Source organism: Adiantum capillus-veneris, chromosome 16, assembly GCF_014529385.1.
Source record: "Adiantum capillus-veneris isolate H3 chromosome 16, ASM1452938v2, whole genome shotgun sequence".
Lineage (NCBI taxonomy): Eukaryota > Viridiplantae > Streptophyta > Polypodiopsida > Polypodiales > Pteridaceae > Adiantum > Adiantum capillus-veneris.
This window is the reverse complement of record NC_140946.1, coordinates 38878566-38886408: the sequence shown is the minus strand read 5'-3', so window position 1 is coordinate 38886408 and position 7843 is coordinate 38878566. Positions and strand designations below refer to the sequence as shown.

The window sequence follows — 7843 nt, the reverse complement described above, 5'->3', positions numbered from 1 at the left end:
GAGCTTGGTAGAAGCTTGAGAGTGTGTGATAAGAAACACACACACACACACACACAAGGCATTTTGCAAGGCCATGTCGGCAGCAGAGCGAAACTAGGCACGTGAGGAGTACAACAAGCAACAAAAATGGGGGCTTATGGGAAATTAACAGCGAGCAAGACTCGAAGGAAAGCTTTGGAAGGCAATCGGGCGCAGCTGTGAGCAGATCCGAGAGAGAGAGAGAGAGAGAGAGAGAGAGAGAGAGCGCTCATCTACAAAATCGACAGACTTTGCAGCTCGACAGAGGCATTAGAATTGTTTTTTTTTTCCCCTTTAATCTCAAGCTCACACAGTTAATGTGTGCAAGGGCTTGCTCCCACCATAATCGTCGACAGGCCCCCCCCCCCCCCCCCCCGGTTTCACATACATCCGACATGTGAGAGAGAGAGAGAGAGAGAGAGAGAGAGAGAGAATTCGGCGATTTTTGAGCTTGCGTTCGACATTCGACTACCTCAACGTTCAACTTCTTTGGCATCGCTTGTGCGTAGAGAGAGAGAGAGAGAGAGAGAGAGAGAGAGAGAGAGAGAGAGAAGGGGGGGGGGGGGGGGGGGGGGGGGGGGGGCTTCATCTCGACATCGGAGACTCGTCCGGTGGCGAAAGGCGGCCTTGGCATCGATGACTCACCGCTCTACACTGGCATTGACATCGGCGAGAGCAAATTAACTAGCTCTTGGCTAGTCCTTCACATCGCATTAGTTTTGACGATTCTTTGACGTCGACATCGGCGACATTCTTTATGCAGACATATTTTTGATATCCAACCACGACACCACTATTCCCACTAGTGATGACCATCTTCCCGTGAACAAATGTGCTTGCCATGCACACCGGTGAGGTGTCTATTGATGGGGAGGTTAGGGGTGGATGGTGGCGTGCAGAGGCCATGGCAAGAGAGGAAAGCAAGTTGCAGAGATTGAAAGAGAGAGAGAGAGAGAGAGAGAGAGAGAGAGAGAGAGAGAGAGAGAGAGAGAGCTTCAATACTAATACAAAAAGAACACGCTATGCTTTAATTAAAAAAACACCTTGTACATATATAGAGCAATTTCTCCTTGCAAAAGACTCCACTGAACTGAGTATGCATGCATGCTATAGAGATGTATTCCCATGGGTAGACTGCTGATGACAAAAGGGCTTGGAAACCCAACACCCCCCCACTCAAGCCCAAACCACTAACAATGGACTTGGTGTAGACCATGGCAGAGTTCAATCACCTGAAACTATGAGTAGAAGTCCCCCTCCTGACAATAACATAGGTATGTGTGTGCACTTCCCTCAAACAACTATCAGTGTGAGACAACCAGAACTCAGAACCAAACATAAAAGGGTGGTCTCACCACTGATGTGTGGTAGTGTCTATAACACGTACATTTTATTGACAAATGACTGACAATAAAAAAACATAAAACAAATTGAAAACTACAGGACATCACTATCTACGAGAAGCATCGGTGCTTCACCATCTTCATCACTTTCAACCATGTTGATCTGTCGTTTGTTTTTTTTTAAACATTTATCCGAAGGATGATTGGTCTTTCCACAGTGGATGCAAGGATTTTTGCTAAAACAATTCTTGGTTTGATGATTGCTACGGCTACATGTCACACAAGGTCAAGTGCTGGTAGTATGTCTGGTTGAAGTTACAGTCCTGGTTGAAGTTGCAGTCGAAGTGCAACCAACAATACCATCCAACGAAGGCATCGAATCTTTCTCCTTTAAAATAGTTACAATCTGACAAAATTCAGCTGGTATGCTATTAAGGAAAGCAGCTATAAGATCTTCATCTGGCATAGGGTCTTCAATATAGATCAACTGAGTGCGGATGCTTTTCAATCTGTTTGTTAAAGCTGCAATATTCTTGTCATTATGCATAGAAAGAGAATACAAGTCCATTAAGGTTCAGTTTGGAGTATTTGGCTTTAGGACCAAGCACTTTCTCTAATTCTACCCAAGCAGCATTTGAAGATAGTACTTCATCGAGATAATGAATAAAATCATCTTTCAAAGATGTTAGAATAATACCTAATGCTTGCTCGTCTTTGCATTGTTTCTATGAGGATAATGCCCTGGTAACTATAGCCGATGTACCTGCTTTGTCGGTTGATAGCGGCTTCACGACACTCCATAAATTTTTTCGCATAAGATAGCCTTTTACTTTGATTTGCCAGGTGTGGAAGCCAGATATGTTAAACTTGTCAACTTTTTATCCCATAGTGGATCGACAAAAACTTGATGCTTAAGATACAATTGGGTTTTCCACACCACCTGTTAGCAAACGCGAGTCGTCTTAAGATACCTTTTTTTACCTTGATTATCTAATACCAATTTCTGGAAGGGAGCAAGAGGAGGCATGCCACTTGGCATTCGTTGATTTGAGGAAGTTAATTTTGGTGCGCAAAGTGAGTCAAAGCTATACTTATCCAGGGGAGAGAGAGAGAGAGAGAGAGAGAGAGAGAGAGAGAGAGAGAGAGAGAGAGAGAGAGAGAGAGAGAGAGAGAGAGAGAGAGTTTTCCGCCTGTGCAGCAAAGACCTCGTCGCCATGGCCTTGAGCGAGCTAGGGTACACATATGCGGCGCTTATCCTGCACGACGATAATATCGCGATCACGACAGAGAAAATAGCAGCACTACTGAAAGCAGCAAACATGCAAGTAGAGGCATACTGGCCTATGCTCTTTGCTAAGTTATTGGAAAAGCGCAGTGTCGAAGACTTGATCACCAATGTTGGCTCTGGTGGAGGTGGTGCTCCTGTTGCTACTGCGCGTGCAGCCGTGACTGCTGGAGGTGGAGTTGCTGCTCCCCCACCTGTTGAAGAGAAAAAGGAGGAACCCAAGGAAGAAAGCGATGACGATATGGGTTTCATTTTGTTTGATTAGTATGATATGGTGCTTGTCAAAATTTAAGATGCCGCTGAACCTTGTAATTGCCTTGCTATTCAATCAAAAACCATGATCGCTTCTTACCGACAAAAAGAGAGAGAGAGAGAGAGAGAGAGAGAGAGAGAGAGTGCTACTTGGCCAGGAAGCCTTGCGCTGTTTTTAGCAAATGCGAAGCGGGAGCCTCTCCCCAGGCACAATCACCTACGCTTGCATCTTGCAGGCATGTACCTATGCGTGCATCTTGCAGGCATGTGCCTCTATGCAAGATGCTGATAAGGGCACAAAAATTCAGAGGCTGTCACGTGAAAAGAGATGCCGTACTTAGCACTGCCTTTGTTGACATGTATGCCAAATGTGGTGTACTACATAAAGCACAACAAGTGCTTGACGGGCTTCTTGTCATCTCTTTGAATTCCTTGATCGTGACCAGGAAGCTCTGCATTGTTTTCAGCAAATGAGAAGCAATTACCTATGTGTGCATCTTGAAGGCATGTAGCTCTACGCAAGATGTGGGCTTGAAAATTCACTCTGATATTGTTAGTTAGGGGTTGTTGCAAAAGAATGTCGTGCTTGGGAATGCTGTGGTTGATATGTATGCCAAATGTGGTGCACTTCAAAAAGCACAAAACGTGCTTGAGGAGTTTCTTGTCCGTAATGTCGTCTCTTGGAGTGCATTGATTAAGGGATACGCGCAGGGCCAGAGAGCTCTAAGCTGATTTCAGCGGATGCAAAGCAAGGGTCTCTTTCCATATGCAATCACATATGCGTGCATCTTGAAGGCATGTGGCTCCGTGCAAGATGCTGATATGGATGGGTATAAAAATTCACGCATGTGGCTCTACGCAAGATGCTATTATGGGCTTAAAAATTCACTCTAATATTGTTAGTTAGGGGCTGTTGCAAAAAAATGTTGTGCTTGGCAATGCCTTGGTTGATATGTATGCCAAATGTGGTGCACTTCAAAAAGCACAAAACATGCTTGAGGAGCTTCCTGTCTAGATTGTCGTCTCTTGGAGTGCATTGATTTCAAGATTCGTGCAACAGGAGCTGGAAAGAAAGCTCTAAGCTGTTTTCAACAGATGCAAAGTGACGGCCTCTCTCCAGATGCAATCACATACGCGTGCATCTTGAAGGCATGTGGCTCTACACAAGATGCTGATATGGGCATAAAAATTCACACTAATATTGTTAGTCAGGGGGCTGTTGAAAAAAGATGTCGTGCTTGGCAATGCCTTGGTTGACATGTTTGCTAAATTTGGTGCACTTCACAGAGCACAAAAAGTGCTTGAGGAGCTTTTTGTCTAGAGTGTGGAATCTACGAAAGCACTACTTGCAAGATTTTCCCCACAGGGATAGGGCCAGAAAGCTCTAGTCTATTTTCAACATATCTAAAGCGAGGACCTCTCTCCAAACACAATCACCTATGCATGCATCTTTAAGGTATATGAATCTATGCAAGGTGCTCATATGGGCACAAAAATTCACAATTATATTGTTAATCAGAAGCTCTTGAAAAAGATGTCGTGCTTGGCACTACCTTGGTCGATTTATATGCCAAATATGGTGGGCTTCAAAAAGCACAAAAAGTGCTTGAGAAGCTTCTTGTTTGGAATATCGTCTATTGAAATGGAGACGGCCTGCAGTAGAAATTTGCAGCAATCAGGCAAGTGCATTTTGAGAGAGAGCGAATATACTGTTTGAGTCATGGTGTATTTGGTGGAGGTAATCTTGCCTAGGAAACTCACTCGGTCTGCTGGTTACATGTTTGGCCATGGATGCCATAGAAATCACAGAAACGATGACGCAAAACACATACTACTGGCAAGGTGGTGCAACCACGTAAGGAAGGTTTAGGAGCCAATCCATCCAAGATTGTGCTTTGATGCAAATGACCAATACCAAAGGTACATTTATATTCCGTATTTTGATTTCATTTAAGTTATCTGAAAAGCATCATATGCACATAAAAGCAATAATTTACATCAGTTTTATTGAAAACACTGTAGATGAAGGTGACAAGGAATGGAGAACTCATGCAATGTCTGACAAAGAGACACTTGGGGATTACACTACGGCATGGCAACCTAGGATGGTACATGTTATCGGTAATGAGTTCTTCTTGGTACAAATGCGGTAGTTTACCATAAGAGAGTCCCTCAAACACTTGAGGAGAAGCATAAGTCCCCCTTCAACACTAGAGAGGATAAAAGTGGCAGGGGAAGGGCACATTCCCTATGGTATTATTATAAATGTGGAGAACGGTGCCAACTACACACCATACGTATGTATGGTTTTCTTTTTTTTGATGGGCACAAGCATCCCAATGCACGAAATGCATTTTCTTTCATCTTTAAAATTTACTATTTGCAAATTTTCTCCTCCAAATCCGTTAATGCCAAATTTCATTTGTCTTGCGAGGTCGTGGAGCTTTTGGTAAAAGCTTCGAGGAGATGCTACGAAACCTCCAAAATAAGAGACGATATAAGGTGAAAGGTACAACGTGCTCATTTTCTTTAATTCACACCATTTCCACAGTGCATCAATCAAGGCACACTAGTTTTGTTATGATGCCATTCGGATTGTAGCTTTTAAACTTTGAGCAAAAGCTTTCCAATATGCTGCAAATCTGGAAATTTCTGTAACTCTTCAAGATTAATTGCCAGTTTGCTATTGCCGATCACTGAGGGTGTCGATGAGGGTGTGAATGGCCTCTTGAAGGGGTTACACTAGGTTCGCTACTTTGAATAGCTAGCGTGAACACAAAAAAGAAAACAAGCTCTGCGGCAGCGTAGACAGACGACAATAGCGTGGATGGGAAAAGCGCTCACATCAAGCTGTAGAAGCAAACGCAAGAGCACTTGATGTGTCAAAAGTTGTTGTTTAGACCATGTCTACGCTGGTTGATGAAGCATTTGTCTCCTCCGCAAGCGGCTGCTCTCGCGAAGCTTTCCGAGCATAGGCCTTCAAGGTGATTGGGCTTTTATACCAGTTGATGGGGAGGTTAGGGTGGATGGTGGCATGTAGAGGCCATGGCAAGAGAGGAAAGCGAGCAACAGAGATTGAACGAGAGAGAGAGAGAGAGAGAGAGAGAGAGAGAGAGAGAGAGAGAGAGAGAGAGCTAGCGGCTGGACACACTCAACAGAGGATAATTGCCTGGCGGAATACTAATTTCCTTTGTAATCATTCCTTAATTGAGAAGAAATCGTCATTTCACCTTTGTAAATAGTGGGGCTTGCAGAAGCTTCCAAATTGTATCCCATTTTTGACATTTAGACTTAGTAAATGGTTAAATTGGAACATTAGGGTTTGAGATTGTAAGGTATTTATACCACTTTGACCTTAATGCAAAAAACCTTTTGTCATTTTGATAAGTTTTGTCTTTTTGTCATTTTGATAAGTTTTGTCTTTTTGTCATTTTGATAAGTTTTGTCTGTGTGAGTTGAGCGTACTTTGTGTACAAGAGAGAGTGAGAGTTTATCTTGACGCGCGCAGTGGTGGTCGGAATCAAGTGCGGAGACGTGCAACATGTTGCCCCCGAAGAGAGCTACGTGCCAACACCTACATTGCAGGTGTACGACCCGGCTTTGCGAGATTGATTCACGAGCTATATCTAGTGATTCGGTGAGCATACGTTGTCCGTTTTTGCATTTCAGCATATCCACGCGTTCGCAATGAGTAGAGCTACACATTAGGCACTTTAGTTTTCAGAAATGACGACTTACAAAAACCTGTCAGACATCCTACGTGAATTTGCACCAGGTGTTTAGGGTTGGGGTTTTGGGTCACGGACCTTAGGGAGAGCGACCTATTGGTGTTAATAGGATTCCCCTCAAGTTCTATAGCGTTTTGAGAACGTTTGATGGGCATTTGACTCTTGAAAGCGTTGTAAGAAATCTCCTCTTGTGTACTCTTGAAGACTGTAACTTAGACATTGGGTAGAGACCTCTGTAGGAAGTAGTCAATAGTCGGTCGAGTGTAAGTTGACACCCTATGCTTGCTTCCACGCGCCTGCGGGTCGAGCTTCGTCCTTAGCTGACAAATTTTGTTAGGTGAGTTCTCGATGTGCTTACGTCCGTCGCGGCATATCCGCCAACATTGGCACCGTTGCCGGGGACGAAAACCCTAGGTAGGTGACCGAGACTAGTCCTTGAGGATAGGGATTCTCTGGCTTGCCAGAGTCTTATTTTACATTTAGATAGGATCAGAGGGTGGGGGACTCTGTAGGTCTTAGGAGGAGTCTAGGGAGCGAGTGTCTGGCCTAGATCCTTCAACTTAGGTAGTATTAGGTAGGAGTTGGAGTGGTAAAGGCGGTGAAAAGATAGCTTGAGAGTCCGAAGAGGCCAGGAAGCAACCGAGACACCAAAATCACCATCTCACATGATGAGTAGGAGTAGGGTAACTAGAACATCAAAATTTATGATCTGGAGCACTTCATGCATGTTATATTTGTTGTTAGGCTCATCAAAGAGTTGTAAAAGAAGAAAAAGAGTGTTTAGAAGCTGAATTGAAGTTCAAAAATTTATGTGAGTATTTCTGAGAGAGCTATAGAGCATAGGGAGTACTTCTGTCAAAAAAATTTTAAATTTTAAGACAGTAGACATCCTACGCGTAGCATGTCTCCAGGGGGATTTTAGCATGGAATTTGGGGAAACTGAGGTCACCTGTGTGTTCAGAGGGTGGGTTACACACTAGTAACATATAGACTTGAGTGTTTTTCCCTTATTGGATTGCCCAAAAGCTAAAAGGAGGACTCAGAAAACGTAAAAGTTCAGAAAAGGTTTAAATTGAGAGAAATTTGCATATTTTTGCACTTGTAAGGCATATTGGCACTTTCTAAGAGCATAGGGAAGGCAAAGTAGCACTTTAGTATGAGAAAAGGAGCAATAGATATCCTACGCGTAGGATGTCTCCAAGGTGTTCTGGTGAGAA

General features: G+C 43.7%; 1 pseudogene; it reads left to right on the top strand.

The window, feature by feature from the left end:
• The first annotated feature begins 2545 nt into the window (after positions 1–2545).
• Positions 2546–2911, top strand: LOC147438880 (large ribosomal subunit protein P1 pseudogene; annotated as a pseudogene).
• Positions 2912–7843: the final 4932 nt, after the last annotated feature.